The sequence below is a fragment of the Zonotrichia albicollis genome, chromosome 3 (assembly GCF_047830755.1).
Source record: "Zonotrichia albicollis isolate bZonAlb1 chromosome 3, bZonAlb1.hap1, whole genome shotgun sequence".
NCBI classification, from domain to species: Eukaryota; Metazoa; Chordata; class Aves; order Passeriformes; family Passerellidae; genus Zonotrichia; species Zonotrichia albicollis.
Window position 1 is genome coordinate 88,831,167 of NC_133821.1, and position 18,550 is coordinate 88,849,716.

At 39.7% G+C, this 18,550-nt stretch overlaps 1 long non-coding RNA gene across 1 annotated transcript in view; it reads right to left on the bottom strand.

The window, feature by feature from the left end:
- Positions 1-18,550, bottom strand: part of LOC113459613 (uncharacterized) — a 51,724-nt gene that overhangs the window by 14,046 nt on the left and 19,128 nt on the right. The window lies entirely within an intron of this gene.

Sequence of the window (18,550 nt, forward strand, 5' to 3'; positions counted from 1 at the left end):
CAGTATATTCAAAAGCTTCTGATATTGGAATATTCATCATAGATACATGCCTCCAGAGTATCCTGATAGCCTTGACAAGTCAAGGATGTCCAACAAAAATTCCTTTCTGGTCTAGCCCCTTAACACATATTTCCTCTGCCCTCCTGAGGGTACCCTTTTGGGACCCAGGGTGGAAGGGGAGAAACAAACATGGGTTCTGGGATAACAGGCTTACCCCTAATCCAGAAGGGATGACAGGAGGAAGAAGCAGTCGTAGAAGCTTATACAAGGCAGAGATGACAATCTATCTGATGTTAAAATAGTCAAAGAGTCAGAGTAGCATCTTTGACTATTCATATACAACATCAATTCCTTTTTCTGTATCAGAAGAAACTATAATCCCCTAAGGGTACTGCAATTACACTGATTTTACATCAAAATAAATCAGAGAACTGTCAAAATTGCTATAACAACAAGGATCAGAATTTCATCTTGCCTTCTCAGTGTGGTCATGCATCTGCCCTTCATTCTTTCTGATAGGCAACTTTCCTTTGTGAACCATTTCTCTGAGCACAATTATGTGGAAAAATGGAGAGAGGCTCACAGAAGTTCCTGAGGCAGTGCAGCTGAAGGAGGCATACATTCCCACAGCTTAGAGGAATCCTTAGCTACTGCATCTCCCTTTCCTGATCCTGGAGCAAGTTCTGCTTACAGCAGCCCAGGGCAGAGCACATCCTGCAGTTTGCCATCCTGGGACAAGTCTCATGTAATCCCATGTAGTTCACAGCAGGAGGAATGCAGTCTGCAGAGAACAGCCACATAATTCATGTGTGCAGCTGTCCCCTGCATGCATTTTCTGAGCTCATCCTAGCAAAGAACTATGAGTTTCCCCCAGTTTGCCAGACCAGATATGCAATATGCTCCAAACTGGGAAGAACAGTGTTGTAGTGTTATATCACAAAGACCTTCCCAAAAAGAACACAGGAACAATAAGAAATATTAGGTCTCCAAAAGCAAGTGGGAGAGTAACTACATATTTGGAACTGTGGCAAGCCCAAGTAAAATTTGACTGTATTTTCCATCTAGGATGGATTCAGGTTTCTAAAAAGCTATTCTGAAGAGAGCGTAGGGTTTCACAGCCTGGAGGCTTTATGTCACCCTGTGTCCTGTGACGATGACTACCTCTCTGTTTACTTCGAACCAAGTGGAAAGTTGCTTATGTACCTCCTACACTTTTGCTAGCATCTTGATCCTTGTCTTCCAGCAGCCACAAGGAAGGATTATAAGATAAATAATCCCCAAAAAGAGGGAAAGAGGGCTTCCCAACCCTATTTCTTGGAATAACTTGTTCTACAAGGGCAATTTATTTCCTTGATGGCAGAAGAGTGTTGTGGAATGCCTATGAGGAAATGGTTTCAAAACTCTAGCCCGAATTCATTGCAGATATCCCAAAGCTTTGTGTAACACCAGGAAAGCTCAGGGATTTCCCAGAGCCTGCTGGGTTTACTGGCAGTCTTCTATCTTCCTCTGCCAAGTGTGGATCTGTTGAAGCCACAATGATGGAGAAATACCTTAATCTTCTCTTTACAGGACAGTCATTTAACAGAAGCACTAATCTCACCTTGACCACATTATATTCCTCTCGTTAATTTATCCAGGTTAGATAACAGCAAGCTTTTCCTTCCTGCAAAGCACAGGGCAGGGAAGACACTGAAAGCCATCAGAATCTCATCTTCTGCACAGAGGGGCTCATTTGAGTCTGTGGAAACCCCATTGTACCCAGATCCCAAGGACAGGAAGACCTGAGGGCCAGCAGGATGTCAGAAGAAGAAATTCAATAAGAAGCCACTTAAAAACCAATAATTCAGGAGGATAATCACCTTAGAAATCAACTACATGGAGCATATTGCTTGCCAAATAAAGAAAAAATTGGTTATTTATTGTTTTTGCAAGGATTTTTTTATTAAAGCAAATGCAAAGTTTACTTTATTCAAGTAATAAAGATAAGCAACAAGGAAATATCTGAGATTAAATAATCATCTTCTTCAAGAACTAAATTGCTGTTTTATTGAGTCTTTTCTTTCATTTTTAAAATGAAAGCTAATTTTAATTAAACAATTGAATATTGGACCTCACATTTTTTGAACAGGCTGCTAGAAGTTGGTGTTTTTTTGCTGTTAGCTGTCAGCTGGAATAAGTATCCTAAGAATATGAAAGAAAAAGAAATGAATGCCCCTGACTTCAATCTGTACAATTTAAAGTCAGATTAGATAACTGCAAATGTGAGGCTTTTATTCCCCAACTCTGCACACATACTCAAGTTTACTAAAAATAAATATTTCCTCTGATTTACATCTGTTTCGTTTTTTTTTTTTCTGTTGAGCTAAGGGTTGATTCTCCACCCACACATGTAACAGCAGCTAACTCACAATTAATTTTAAAGGAACTTTAGTAAAAAAAAAAAAATAGGCTGGAGAGGGAGTGAAGTTACTGGAAATTAAGTGTCTGGACTACTCCAAGCATAAGGGTTTTTCCGTCATGCTAGAAGGTAATTTGACTTCAGGAAAATATATACAATACTTGACTGGTTGATAGATTCTGCTGATTCATTTTGTATGTAGAAACATGCCCACTCTCACCATTTGAACCAAACACTAGCTTGTTAAGTTTCTTAAACAGTGTGAAATTGCAGGATTTATAAATCTGTAATAGTTGCCAAAACTAGATTAAGATCAACCTAGCACAGATGTAGTATGACTTTCCATGGATGTAGGATCTCCAAATGACAGGAGACTTCCCTATTAAGTGCTCAAATACAAGAAACTGAAAACTCTGGAAATGGAGTTGGGAGTAGTTCTGTTATACAATACTACATAAAATCATGGAGAGAATAAACAAGCAGACTGGCCCCCCTTAAAGCCCCATGACAGAAACATGGGTGCAGGGCACGTTGCTGGTGTCCCATCTGGCTTTCACAGTGCTTGCTCCAGCAGATGCATCCCTTCCTGCAAGTGCAGAGTGCACCCATCTCCTGGGGACTTTCCTCAGCTGTATAGCAGAGAGGAGGACTTGAAGCAATTCTAAAAGGAAGCAGTAGTTAAACAGAGCAACCCTGAGGGAGAGATGTCATAAGCTGCATCAAAATTCAAAAAAGGTTTCAAGGAGATGATCCTGAAGCATTCACACTGAGCTCAGCTTCAGCGCAGGGGGAGAGCATTACCTCAGGTCTCTGTGTCACACCTAAAGCACATCTTTAGCTTTTAGCATTTAAAAGTTAAGTGTTTGCATTAAACCAGTAATGGTGAAGAGTGAGGCATAGCCCAGGGCTCCCTTATCTCACTGGAACCAGAGTCCCAAATGTATGGATAGCTGCTCCATGCTGGCCACAGCCTGGCTCCTTTCCTGGCACCTCACACACACAACATCACATACCTCCATGGGGTAAAGGCATGCAATCCTAATGCTCAGCCTTCATCTGCCTTGTCTTTGTGTCACAAATAAATTATTGTTTTATTCTATACATTTATTTTTAAACCATGTCACTTTTAACATACCAGGGCTAAATGGAGAGATCAAAACAATTTGTAGGGATGGTGTTCAGTCAAGACAGCATCCATGGTGCTGCAGCAGAACAAAGGGAAGCATGCAGGGAGACAGGGCAGAGAAAAGCCTCAGAAAACCTGCAGTGCAGCAGGATGAGTAAACTAGCTAACGAAACACTTGATATCTTTGTACAGCAAGCCACAGCAAATGAGGCATGAAAGAGTAATCTGGACATGCACTTAGTGAAAGGAACAGATTGAAAAAGAAAAAAACAGTCATATAGCTTCAAGCTGTGATATTGAAAAAGAAATAATAAATTAAACAGTTCAGGGTTAAAGAAAAAAAATTAAGTGTATTTGTAAACTGTGAAAAAAACTGAAGTATGACTCGCTGTTTCTTTATTTCAAGGAACTTAAAGAGAGAAGAGATCTTTGTATCATCTATTTTGAGTTCTTGAATAATACAGGCTTTTATATTTCTCTCCTCTTTTAATACTTAGGTTACCTTTTCAGGTACAGTTAAACCAATGCAATGCTCAGGTGCATGAAAACAGGTACCCCTGATTAACTGTGTCATTGAACTACACTGTTAGGCTAAAGGACAGAAGGATTATTTCTGTCCTTCAGGGAATAAACAGTTCCACTCCACAGGCAGAGGACAGGGAGGACAATTCAGCTCATAACTGAGGCCATGCCAAGAAGATAATGATCCACACCACTGACTGAAAAACAAAACTAAAACCTATTAAAACAGCTGGATTTCCCAGTTGCAAAATTTGTATTTTCCCCAAAGCTTACTAGACTTTAAGTGCACAAAGAAAGCTGATCAGTATATGTAGCTCCAGAGCAGACTTCCTGTTTTTATCCTAACCTCTGCTTGCTCTTTCCATTTTCATTCTCAACAAATGGCCCCCCTCATCAGTTTTGGAGAAGTCAAGAGATAAGGTAAGCAATAGTCTAAAATAAAAATGGTCTATTGTTCTTAAGGAAAAAGGAGAGGGAGTAAAAGAAAGAAAATATTCTTCTCTACTCTTACAGTCATAAAAGCCCTGAAGCATAAGATTTGATTAAAACCATATCTTTATTTAGAGCTGCAAGTTCTGTGGGCATACCTAAGGCAATGCTTAACCCTCTGTTCCCTAAACGAGGCTCAGTGGTTTCCACAGGGCTGCCTGAGTGCTGCAGCAGAGAAGACTCCAGCATGAAATATTACTGTGGAGAAAGAGCTGCAAATCCTGTAGTTACAAAGGGAGAAAACAGTGAAAAGGCTAAGTAAAGGTTTCAAAGCAAAAGAAGGAAAGAACAGGGGAATGTAAGGCACCTAAATACACAAAAGGCTAGCCAGTTTAATACTTAACATAAAAGATGACAGGAATTTGCCTCAAAGTTGAATTCAAAGCCAGAAATGTATGTAAATCTCATTTTAACAACCTCAAACAGAGAATCTAACACCGTCTCGAATCCTCTATCTATTCACCCTCACCTGACATCTGGATTGAACACCAGTTCCCTGTGTTCAGTATTCCTTTGACACATACAAAGTTCACTACAGACAAGGTCATTTTCCTCTTACTTAACACTCTCACATATCCCAACGCAGCATCAGTCTTTCATAAGCCTTTAACACAGTTCTGATAGAGGTGGCTATCCATGAAGGCATTATTCCTCCTTACTGACTAACAGGGGGAAAAAAAAGAAACAAAATTAGAAAAAGAATGTAAAGAACATCAGCGTCTACCTGTGGATACAGTCTCATTATGGGATCTTCAGATCTACCAACTTCCTGGCTGTCAGCCCACCAGCCTCTAAGCTGGCACCTCACACCACTGTGTATCATGGAATTATTCTCATGATTTATTACAAGTTGTTATGTCTTCCTCAGACTTGCTATTAGTGATTTAAATAACAGTTACAGTTCTTCCGTCTATCAGAGATATATACAAGTTTATCTGTTCTGAGGTAGATATATCTCACAATGGATTTTTTTCTTGATATGGGCTTTTTTTTCTTTTTAAGTGTCCTATCATTGACTTCAAGTACAACAGGGTTTTCATTTGTCTTTTAAATGGCTTATTATTAAAGCAACCAGTTTTCTGGATTTTTAAGGAGTTATCACTTCTCACTTTCTTGGAAGGAAGGTTGTAAAATATCCCATCTTTTTTACTACTGCCTACAAGATGGTGATGATTTCACTACACCAACAATAATTTCAATTTTGAGGAAAATTGCCATTCTTAAAGCTCTAGATACATTAATAAAATTTTGTGCTATATTCTGCTCACATAAACAAGCAGAGAACACATGAGAGAAAAAGGTGATTTGTACAAAAGCAAACATCATGCATTTAGGCCAGAGACATCCTTTTTGTCCACAAAAATAAAGTGTCATGATCTTGTGCAAAATGATGGATCTTGCATTAAGGAAAGACTGTATATTAGTATATAGTTTGCTCCAGGTCACATTGAACCTGCAGCAAATACAATCCAGGCTGGAGTGTGTGAAATTATTGTGTCTATATGCTTGTAGCTGCCATTTGCAGGCAAAGGACACTTTTATGTTTATTTACAGTTTGTATCATCTTACCTCACCATTATCTGCATTGTTCTGCCCTGGCACAGATTCTCTGCCTCTACCTGATACACTCCAGGCTTATACAGGGCTGAGCATAGGAGAATCAGCTTTACAAGGTTGCTGAGGAAAGGATGTAATAACAGCACTTGCTGCCACATAAAGAAACTGGAAAAAGAACTTACCTGAAATACTGCAATAGATGCAAGGGAAGAGAAAAGAGAAGAGATGAAAAAAGGTCCATTGCAATGACTTGAAAACTAGCATAAAGACAAGGATTAAGCAGTGGTTTCCTAGGAAAAATAAGCAAGGGGCATAAACTGCTTAACCTAATCCCATGACATAAAAAGGAAACAATGGCCAACTGACAGAGAACAAAAAAGGGGAAAGAGAAAACAAGGGTTTCTTTCTTTTCTTTCATGTCTGTGGTTTATCAGATACAACACACCTTGAAGAGCAGTTTAATTGGATGAAGAGCTCTCTGTTATTATCCAACCACATAATCACATTAAAGTTTGACTTATTCACTTCAACCAGAACAAGTATGTAGCAAAGGGTCAGGGAATTATGTAAATTGAAGCATGCATTTCTCCATGAACCCTGAAAGACTGACTTAAACTATACTAAATGCTTTTCATCTTCTTAAAAATGCTTTTCCAAAAGTAAAACTCCAAAACAGATGTAATCAAACATGTGCTGTTGACTGTCCTCTCTTAAACAAATCAGCAAGTGATGTATGTCACCACAAAGCATGTTAGCTATTTTCAGCAGCTTTTCATGTGTATTATTAACTGATCTGTGGCTTATTTTAACTATATGTAACAACAGCTGTGGGGTAAAGAATTTGAGATGTCAACACCCAACAGAAAATGGTCTCCTGTGGCTTTTGTGAACGTCATGCAATGGCTACTCTGGACTGTAATTCTTCTCAATAAACATCTAATTCCTTCCAGTGTGCAGGCACAGAAAGGGGATGAAGCCTTGGTGAGAAGGGGAGATAAACACTTCCCTGCAAAGCGATAGTGAAGAGAAAGGAGGCAGGAGGATAACTGAGAAGCAAAATGTGCCTAGTTCTCTCCACTGAATCTACCTAGGCACCAAATTATGATCTCTTCACATTCATAATTTAGTTTCTGTGCTTTTTTTTTTTTTTTTGCTGAACCCACACTTTTGTCAAGATGCTATTTAATGTGAGCCTAACATTAACACCTCATTTCATTTTACTTATGTGGCCACCAATTGCACTATTGACAGCTGCTATGTACAGATCGATGATCCTGGCCAGGCATGCCTTTATCACCATTTTAACTTATTTCATGCAACTTAGAAGATCCCAAACCATCAGAGTAGTGTGAGAACTTTTTGGTTTTTTCAGTGTGCAGTAACTGAAACTTGATATGCAGTAGTGAAAAGTGGAACATAAATGCAGTTGAAAATTGTGATCCTTTCCCTGTATTACTAAAACACCAGACTTCCTTACTAAATTTGAAAGTTTCATTGGAGATGAAGTTGTCTTTCTGCTATTGTTTTGGTGTTCACTGCCAGAATTATATATGAAGACTTTTCCCGGCTCAGTGAGATAGAGCTTTTTCATTTTATTTTAAACTTCCTGCAATTCACCATAAAGATATATTCACTGTTTAACAGGAAATTGTCAAAGAGTCTGGGAATTCTTTCTATTCAGGGCAAAGGGCTGAATCTTCATGCACACTAGAGATACCAGGTAGCACTGGCACAGGAGTAGGGAAAGGACTGAAGTTAAGATGACTCACACTAAAGAGCTCTCACTGTCTCTCTCTACCCCCTTCCCTCCACTCCTCCCCTCTCTCCAGTTTGGCAGACAAGAAGGTAGGCAAGCTGGAAGCTTTCAGTTCTGCCTGATAGTCTAACAAAATACCTAGTACAGATGCAGGGAGCCAACATAAAAGTGTGGTGTCTGATTAGATGAGATACCAGGAGCCAAGAAAAAGATTGCGGTGCCTGCTGAGTTGAAATGGAAGTCAGGTTGAAAGGAGGTGTTCCTCGCTCAGGCAGGCAGCACAGGCACTGGGGAAGAGCAGGAAGTGAAAGATGAAAAAATGTAGGGAATGATAATGTTTTAAAAGAAAACCTGAAGCAGATAGCAATTAGAAAGAAAAAATTTAAAACAAAAAAACATCAATTGCAGACTCTAATCTTATCGCTAGGCATATCAGTATCACTAAAAGACACTTCAGGATGTATGGAAGTAGCAAGCTCCATTGAAGGCCAAAGAGGAATTTCAGATACTTACTGCCAGCAACAAGGCTGTCCATATGGTTTAAAATATATACATCTATTCTTGAACCCCTCCCTGCACAAAGCTATTGCATTACCAAGCTCAACATTCCTGTCATCTGTAGAATAGAAAAGAACAAAACAGAAAGAATAGTTCAGTTGGAAGGGACCTACAGCAAACATGTAGTCTGATTACAAGGTACATCACCTTTTTCACTAGTTATAAAATATGACAAAGGTATTAGTAAGCCTAGAATTTTACCCAGCTTGTTGTAGTGTCTTCTTTCCTCCCTGACACACAAAAATAGTGGGGATACTAAAACCAGAAAATGGGTGAGCAAGAAAAGTAGGACTGAAAATGTCACTGGGGTTATCAGAGAGAGTGAATCCTTTAAATAGAAAGAGGTATACAGAGTCAAGGAGAAGCTCTTAATCAAAAAAGAACTAAGCACACTACCCCCACTGAAGTGATTTGTCTTTGTTCCTCAATGCTATTACTCGCGCTGGCTGTTCCATTTAATTACGATTAGCACTTGTGGGAGCCAGAAGTGGGTGGTGGGCAGGAAGACACAGGAGTGCCTGTAGTGCAGCAAGTGACTGATCATTTCAGGATCCTCCATGACCTCCTCTGTCTCTCTTAAGTGGGAGGGTGAGAGCAAGCAATAAAAGGAAAAGCTATTTTTTCTCTTTTTCAGTATTATGCATTCCACATTTCTAGACTTCCTTTAACTCCCACTAGACACTTGGAAAAACCACAATCTTAAACACCAGGCTTTAAGAAATTTTAATTTGATTTTCTTTAAAAATAAATATTTGAAAAATAATTCAAAAATGTTTGCAATCATGCAGATGAATCTTGATCAAATCACTGTTCAATTCCTAGTCCCTGTGTAATTACTTGTGAAAAACACCTCTTGTGAATAGCAAGTAAATCATTAGTGATTAGATTTTTTTGATTGTTCTGAAGAGACCCAGCTGCTGTCTTTATGTCAAAGAACATCCATAAGGCACCAGTGATTAAACAGCATGGTATTTTTGCATGTCAGACATCACTTGCTTGGATATTAATCACGCCTAGTGCTTTTCAGATGTGAATTGTGAAGCATCTCAGTGAAAAACAGTGAAAAAAAAGTCCCTCTTTACAGATGGGGAAGTCGAGGCACTGACCAAGTGACTTGCTCATCTCATACAGCAGATCTGAGGTCACAGCCCAGATTCCAGCCGGGGAAAATTTCCCTTTGTTTCTTGACTTTTCATTCACCTTTCATTTTCCAATTCAAGTGCCAAGACAAAGAAAAAATCTGGATCATTTGATGATAAAGAAGACAAAAACCCCAAATGATGATACAAAAAAAAACCCCAACACCCTAAGAACAGGCCAAGCATATTGCCAAGATTAGAATTGAATTCAAATTAGAAAAAAACTACTAGTCTTGTGTAATCTTTTTTTTTTCAAAAAGAAAATATACCAAAGCTTTTTCCAGAATAAACAGCTCTTCATTCGCCCTAAATCAACAACTGAAAAATAGCTCTCCTGTCCAAAAATTATCATATTGAAGCATAGCTCTATCATCATTACTGAGATATATATGTAGAAAGGGAAGCATGAGAATTTCTTTGCTTAATTGTGATAGCAGCAAGAACTGTTTAGTATATCTGCAAGACATGTTTTCTGCATAAATTAAGGTGGCTTTGCAAGTGACTCTCAGAAGTAATTTTTCACTGTTTATATATAAAAATATACATATGAAACATTCATTGAAGTATATATATATGTTTCATAAGCCGAATGGAACAACAGCTGTATATCATTACCTAAGTGAGAAATTAAAACATTCTTTTGTGTCAGCTGTGTAGAAGGCAGAGTTATTTATAAGATACCCTAAATATACAGTTGAGTTTCCTACTGAACTCAAAAAAAGGTACAGAAGCTACTCATAAAGCTGAGTCAGTGACTGTAAAAAGATGAGTTTGTGGAGAAGTGCTGAGCTGGACCAGAGAGATCGTGGTGACATTTAGTGGTTACAATACCACTGGAACAGCAACCAACTCCTCCAGAGGAAGTGGTATTGTGCTTACTCAAATTTTCTGCCCTCCCTCAGGTTCCTGAATTCGCAATCTGAAAGTCCTCAGCAGGCTTAAATCCGGAGACAATAATGCTCCTCCACTTCCTTGCGCAGGAAGCTTTAAATTACAAGGATGGATTATTTTAATTGCTACTGTTTGGCTTCTCTGCTTGAGCTATTGGTAAACATCTGTGGCAAAACATATGCATGCTGAAGTAATAGTTGTATCAGACCATGGTGTTTTGCAGCCACTGCATTATAAACTTTGCACCCAGCATAATCAATAAAGAATATAAGTGAAAATCTTCATAAAGAACTTGTAGCAGCAGTAGTTTTAAGTCCTAACGTTAGTAAACTGCCCACTAAATTAACCAGCACATGTCATCAGTAAGCAAGTCTTGAAGATATGGGGCAAGCTTTGAATTGCTGCAAATGGAAGTCAGTGACCCCATAGTGCTAACAATCTGTTTAAATTATTTCTGTTTCTGCATCCTTCTGACAGTCAAATCCTAATGTGAGTGTTACTACAAATTAATAAATAGAGAAAAGTTCAAGCTCAAATTCTGGATCCAAATGTGTTTGGATTATGATTTTTTCAGGCTCTTTAAATGAGAATTTGGGTCAACAAATGTTATCAAGAAATATTTAGTAGAATTTAAAAGCACCATTCCTTACTATGGGGATAACAAATCAATATCCTCAGTGCAGGAGAGCTGCATAATAGGGGAAAATATCCTGCAATCATCTCTGAGTCTTGCAGAGCCCTTTGCTCATGGCATCCCTTTTCCAGGCTTTTCCAGACTGTCCCATGCAGTACAGAAGGGAACAGGGCATTTACTCCATCCCCATCTTCACCAGCAACTAGCATGGCTGCATGCTGGCACTCTTCCAGAATCTTGCTGCTAGCACTTCAGATGCCATACAGCATGTGCTCCCCTTTTAATCTTAAACTACCACAGCCTCCGTGGACAAGCCTGAGAAGACACAAAGGACAGGAGAGGAAAAGAGAAGGAGATGAGAGCTCCTGTGGCCCAAGAGGAAATCAGAATCAGTAAAAGCTTTCCCATTAGTTTCAACAGAGGATGCAGCTGATTCTTCTTTGCCTCCATTTTCTGAGAGATTGCACCTCACTTCCTCAAGCCCTCAGCATCCAACTCCCTTTCAGACCTGGGCTCCCAAGGCCTTCTTTCATTTTGGGGTAAGGAGTCAGCCCTACCTTGAAGTGCATATTCCCAAGCCATAGTTTGTAATAGTGAACAGCACCAAGCTCCTCCATAAAATGTTTACTCCCTTAGGGATGGAAAGAAGGACAGGTTTCACTGTTTCTATTTTACAGAGGGAAAAACTTAGATTCTAAAGAAGTCATACAGTGAACAGGAACAGAGAGATTCTTGGGCCTTACTGACCACAGCTGAGGTGTCTTAGGGTCCTATTTCACTTTCAGTTTGCCTTTACAGCAAGGCATGCATGCAGCATATAGCTACACATCTGAGTGAGCACCTATTTGTTCCACCTCATGACTTTATGTCAGTTAAATTTCAAACAATGTGGTGCTGCATACAGGGATGCTGATCAAGGTCTGTATAAATTGCAGTGCTCTTGCACCCACCTTAACAGGCAAACTGCTGTGTGAAGGCAAGAGGATTGCAGAGCACACGTGCACAAGTCCCAGCAGACAGCTGAGTGCAAACACAGCAGATGGTGACAAGGCAGTAGCAGCAAAGAGGTAAAACTGTCAAATTTAAAGTTAAGCCTAAAGGCATCTCTACCTTGCTTTTATTCTCAGCAGTGCTGAATTCCCCAAAGTTCTAATATACAGTTTTAAAGAGGGTAAAGAAGGAAATACTGGCTCTTTGTTAAGTGGTGGGGTTCAGAGTTTGCTCTAGCTGGGCAGCAGCTGTCCCCTCTGAGCCAGCCAGGGTGAGTGTGCCAGTGCCATGGTGTGCTGGGACCACAGCTCAGGAGGAAGAGCTTAGCTGTGCTTCCTCCCCTCAGCCACTCCTCAGGCCAGAAGCTGGACAGACCCAGAGCTTTATAAGGGAGGAGGACATACTCAGGATAGGTGTAAAACACACCTGATACCCTCCTTGGTCAGAACAGTGGGCAAACAGCTACTTGGTTAGGGGTTTGTGCAGCTGTGAAACACCACATGGAAAATCAGGGTGTTCCAGATAGTCCTGTGCTAAATAAAATACAAACCCAGATTAAAGAAACATGGGAATGTGTATAATTTCAGTTATCTTCATCCATTTTCCACTTAATCACAGAACTAAATAGTTGATATTTATGGATTTGTTGTAAGGGGAGGCTGCCACAGACAAATTGTCTTCAGCCTTATTACCAAATATTCTGGAAAAGACAGGAAGTAAGTGCTAATCTAATTGCGCTGTTGCCTGATGCCAATAATTATGTACTCAATACGAGATTTAAATTACTGGGATTTATCTGTCTTATCAGAAAAATATTAGATTAGCTTGTGTTTTCAGCTAAGCAACATTGCTTTTAATTTTTATAGTCTTGTTCAATATTTTTAGTAATTTTGCAAAGGATTAAAACATTTTCCTTGGCTAAACTAGTTCTGGTTGCATTACTATTCCAAATAAGCAGATTTCACTCTTGTTTTGGTGTATTTACTCCTTCCAGGGTAAGAGAGCTTGCTCATGGGAACTCCTGGGTAAAGAGCCAATACGACCAACCCTCAGATCCCTTCCCCAAACATGTGTAAGGTTTAACAGCTTTTTCTGTCCCTTTCTTCTTTATAAGGCCTGACAGTGAACTTGGGTTTGAAGAGCTCATAACTGCAGTTGCACCCATATTACCTGTAAGGACTGAGTTTGATTTTACACAGGAATTTTTCCCAGTCTATATCTGAAGAATGAGTTTCCTCACCCCAAGGCTCAGCCAGGGTGGAAGGCAGCACATAGGCTGTGGGGACACAGAGGAGCTAAAATAGAAACATAGACATTCCCACTGACATGGGAATATGCTTCCTTCAAGCTAGTAACACAGCATTCAGATTATCAGTCAGCCCCTTTTTCCCTAATCTCCTCCCCTTAAAATGTGGCTTAAAAGGTGTAAATACATACATATGCACACACACATGCGCACGCACACACACACACACACACACACACACACACATATATTTATACGCACACAAATTCTTGAACAAAAGTGTTGTTATCTTTTTAACCTACTACCTTTTAGAACTATTAAGCTTTTCCTTATGTTTTCTTGACTAAAAGGGGTCTATTCCTCTTTGGAAAAAAACAAATCAGCATTTCCGCCTAAAGTCCTGAATCCAGAATTTGAGCAAAATTAATATGCTACAATGAGAAAAAAAAAAAACAAACCCTACATATGGGTTTATGTGCTGTATTGGACTGTGTTCAGCCTGGTATGAATGCAAACCATCAGTGTTATACCTTCCAAAATAGGGAAGACACAGGGGCCCATCCTGTAGAGTGGTGATAATAAAGGAATTTTTGCACTACAAGCTGGAGTTAAAACAAATTCCAGTGAAGAAATCCTGGCCATTAGTAGTCAGTGAGGAATCTGCCATCACCTGTCCAGACAGAATGTCACTTTTGAAGTTAAATGTAGTCAGCTTGATGTATTTTATTATCATTTATAATTTTAAAACTTTTGCACTGGTAGTTCATTCATCTAAGATGAGAATTAAAGGTTTTCAGTTAAGGGAAGTAAAAATATTAGCACTATTTAAAATCACTATAGAAAAACAATTAAAAGCTATTAAAAAGCATATTAAAGAAAATCGTTTAAATTAAAATTAAGGTCTGGTACATGTTTTGCATGTTAAAGTTGCCTTATTAGGAGTCAAAAAAAAGATTCTGTCCTTCCTGCTTATCTACATCTATTCATTTTTGTATCACAAATCCCTTTTTGAAACATTTTTCCCTTTAGTGGCCCAACTACTTTAGAGTCTTTAGTAGTCATTATTTTCTAAAAACACTGCAGCAATTTTAATCCTCCAGACATGTAAGACTTCACATAACAAAGTAGAAATATCCTACAGAGCACAAACAAGTCACTTTTATATAAAAGCAGCCCTGACTCGATTAAATCTCTGGCACAAGAAGCTGAGTATATAACTATTCAAGTAAACATCCATTTAGGTTATATATTAAGCCTTTTTATCACTTGCTGTATTATAAGAAACAATAAACTATTATAGCATGATTGCTACAGTCCTGTTCTCTGGGAAGTAGTTTAAGGCCTCTTTCCTCCCCACTGCAATTTTAAACCGAATGATACACTCATTTTCTCAATGGCAGGCTTCTTGTATAAAACTCAATAGCAATTTTAAAATCATTCTTATGCATACGATTCAAAGTAAATTTACAACAAGAGCACGTGCATAGAATATTTAAAAGTATTTATCTTGATAACTACCAGGAACTTCTTTTTGATTTTTTTCTTATAAATTATATATAATGAAGAGACTTCATAATCTCTACAATTTTTTTAACTAGAATTCTCCATTTTATACAGTCCTAAAGTTTCAGGGATGGAATTCTGGAGGAAAAATATTTTTTACTTTCACACATCACCATCTAGACACTCACATTGACTGGTAGTGTCATCTTAACATTAGAAAGTTTGTATTTTTGTCTATCATACAGACCTACTGATCTTTCTGGAAGCAATCAGTCTCTGAAGAAATGCACAGGATTGTTTGAAATTCCAGACTCAGGAAAACCCACATTTGATGAGTTGCTCCAGTAGTAATGAAGTTAAGGATGACAATGTGCATAAGCATTCACAGCACCAAACTCTATAAGATCAAAAGTGAAAAAAGCTTGACTTTGCTGGATATAATGCACACTTGTGCTGTCTTGAGGGGGAAAAAAGGATGCAAAAAAGAGTGCACAACAAGTGGCATCTTTTGTCAGTGCTTAAGATTGCCACAATCCACACTGAGACCTGGGGCAATTTTTGTAGAGCAGCCCTGTTAATTGTTGCTAAGATCTTCTGAACTAACTGGTGCCTTCACTCACTAGAGTTATTTCAGTTTAAAGTTATAAATGACCCCTAAGTTTCTGCCTCTGCACTGTCATGGCCTTCCAAGAAGAATGATTCCCAGGGCTGAAAGAATACACTGGATGGAAGATGGAAGCACTGTCACAGGAAATACTAGGATGGCTCAACACTTCCTCTGTGAAGTTAACTAATAATAGGTACAAACACCTGCTTTCCAAAGAGCCCAACAGGCATGAAATGAGCTCCTGCCATACAACTTGCATTCCCACACCTTGCCCATCATTTGCTCTAAACCAAAAGCCAAACCTCCTAACATTTTTTTCTTACCAGGTGGACAAAATTAACTGTTTCTTTCACAGACCATTTTCCTTAAGGGGCATATAATGCATTCCATTACAACACTATCAGCTTGTCTGTGTGACAATGAACTTCTGGGTCTGAGGGGCAAACTCTGAAGGAACAAAACTTGTTCTTCCTGAAGAAGGAACTAAATGGCCCTGAGAGTCTCTAACCTTCTGCTGTAATGGCTGTTTCCAGGCCACTGATCATGCTATCAGCCAGTGAGGTTGGTGTAGGACTGAATTCTGGCACAAATCAGGGATTGTAAGCAGCTGCAGGAAGAGACCACGTTCTGATGGTGTCTGTTCACCTGGATCAGTTTCCAGTGCTGCAGACATTTGATCAAGGCAAGGAGGTATCTTGGTTCAGTTTTCCTCTGGAGTCAACAGAGAGAAATAGGAAGTTTCCCAAGGCAAATCAAAATTTCTCAACTCCTAAGCTTCTTCATCCCTTCTAAAAGGATGTGATATTCAGGAGTATCAAGGCATTAATGGGTAAAATAACTTCCACAAATGATATTGGATGTGGTGCACATTTGAATGTGCTAAGAAGCATCCATCTCAAAATGCTTCTGATTTGCACTTCCTTTTTGACACACTGTAAATCAAAATGTTTTCAGGGAGTGCTCCTTAGATGGCATAATTATGTGGCTAATTATTAATGCTTAATTGTAGTATTTTGCCCACATCACTCTTGAGTAATTTCTTCTTTGTAACAGACTATCTTTGTTTTTTGCAAGATGACAAAAGACAGACTGCAAGTCAATGATGAGACAGCATTGCTTATTTTGCTCTCACTGTGGCTTATTCCATAATGTGAAGTGGAGCAGGTGATGCACCTATTTTAAGCAGAAGAGAATTCTGTGCTGGCTCCCACTGCTGCAGTACAGATTCCCCATAAGGAAACAGCTCAGAGGAACAGAAGAGACACTGGAGAATTAATCACACTGCTCCTTCCTGTTGAGAACACCAAGCTATTAGCTGACTTCAGGTAGAAAGCCCTGGGATTTGCTGCAGAAAAGGCTGGGGGTGAAAAGAATAGCTCAGGGATAGAGAGCCTCAAGTTAAAGGAAGAAAATTATACTCTTTGAAAGCCTTGGCAGGGGCGAGGGAAAAGCCCCTGCAGCAAAGACTGAGACAGCTACTGGTATCTCAGGCAACATTTTATTAAGCTCAAATCTCAGGAAACTGAACTCTGCAAGAAATAATTTTGAGGTTCATTTCAATACTGAGAGAACCTGAAGGAAAATTTAGCAGGGAATCTCCATGGGAACGTTCTTTCCAATGCTGTATGTTTTTCCCAGAGCAGTCTGACCCTCCACACACCCCTGCCACAGAGATCTCTCTCAGCAAGCCTCTTTCCTGGTAAGCAGAAAGGTGCTGACTCAGATCAGACAGGAGGAAGAGGCATTGGGCATGGTGAGTAATAGGGTAGAAGAATGGCAGATTTGAGCCATGTGTGAAGGAAGGCAATGAGTGTCTTTCCATGAGAAGATTTTGAGCCACAATTTCACACCCTGTGACTGTAGACAGGCTGGAGTGCTTGCATCACATGACAGATCAGGGAGACCAGCTGGGCCACCACAGAGGATCAGAGACCAGCAGAGAGGACCACTAAAAGGCTTGCTGGGTGGGAGGGAAACATGAGAAGAGAGAAAACTGTGGGAGCAAAAGACTGAGAAGAGTTGACAGGTCTGGCTGCTGGGAACCAGGGGACAGCATCTTTATAGGCTTTTCAGAGCTATTGCAATGATGGTGTTAGAGGCAATAGCTTCCCAGTTGCTCAAAGAAGCTGAACTCAGCCAGATTTCCCAGCTCTTGGTGATTCCCGAATGCATGCCTGAATGCTGGTCTTCTTCAGGGCTCTTCCAACAGCTGAAACACTCCAGAGGGTTAGGTCACTCTGAGTACTAGAGATCATGAGCCTATCACACCAGATTTCTATCTGTCCCAGATGAGTTGTGGTGTTGAAAACCTTTCTAAATCCCAACCTCTCTAACTGCCTCCTGCTCCCTATAACTGCATTTATTCAGGTTTGTAAATTAGCAGGTGTACCTAGAAAGAAGTCAAAAGTCAAAAAAGACTTTCTATGTATTCTTGAAACTAGGTTTTGGGAGTTGCTTTATCACTCTGCCCTTATCACCTGACAGTGCCTCCTCCTTAATTCTGTTCATTATTCCTTCCAAGAGGGCTCTTGCCCATGATAACTCTTTAAGAAAGCAAATTCACCTTTCACATGAGGAAGTAAACATATGGTTGTATCCCTAGAAAAAGCACAGAGAGATGAGTAGCAGGGTATTTTAGGAAACCCAAAAGGTGATGAACATTTCATGACTTAAATTAGATATAAATGTTACTTGTACGTATCCCAGCAGGAAAAGCCAGGGCAGTCGCAAAGGGACTGACCCCTTCCTCGCTCTCATTCTGACACCATGACAAAAACATCAGAATCATATGGATCCACTGAGAACACAAGGACATGACCTGCAGTCCTGCAGCTCCAAACAGCCATGACTCAACTTCCTGTACTTGAAGGAGAGTCAGAACAAAAGTATCTTGGAGTCATGTTTCTGAAGTTAGAGAGAAATGATTATATGTCCAGTGTGAGTCTCTGAGGTGAATGCAGTATACATGGCGCCAGGTCTGATGTGATCATGTGTATTCTCAAGAATTTGAGAGCCCCAAGTGTCAGTGAAGAGGCAGCAAATGCTCTGAGCTCATGATGCTGGGAAGCTCTGAACATACACTGATGTGGGCACTCACTTTGTCCTCTTGCAATACAAAGCCACTCTTCTTGGAT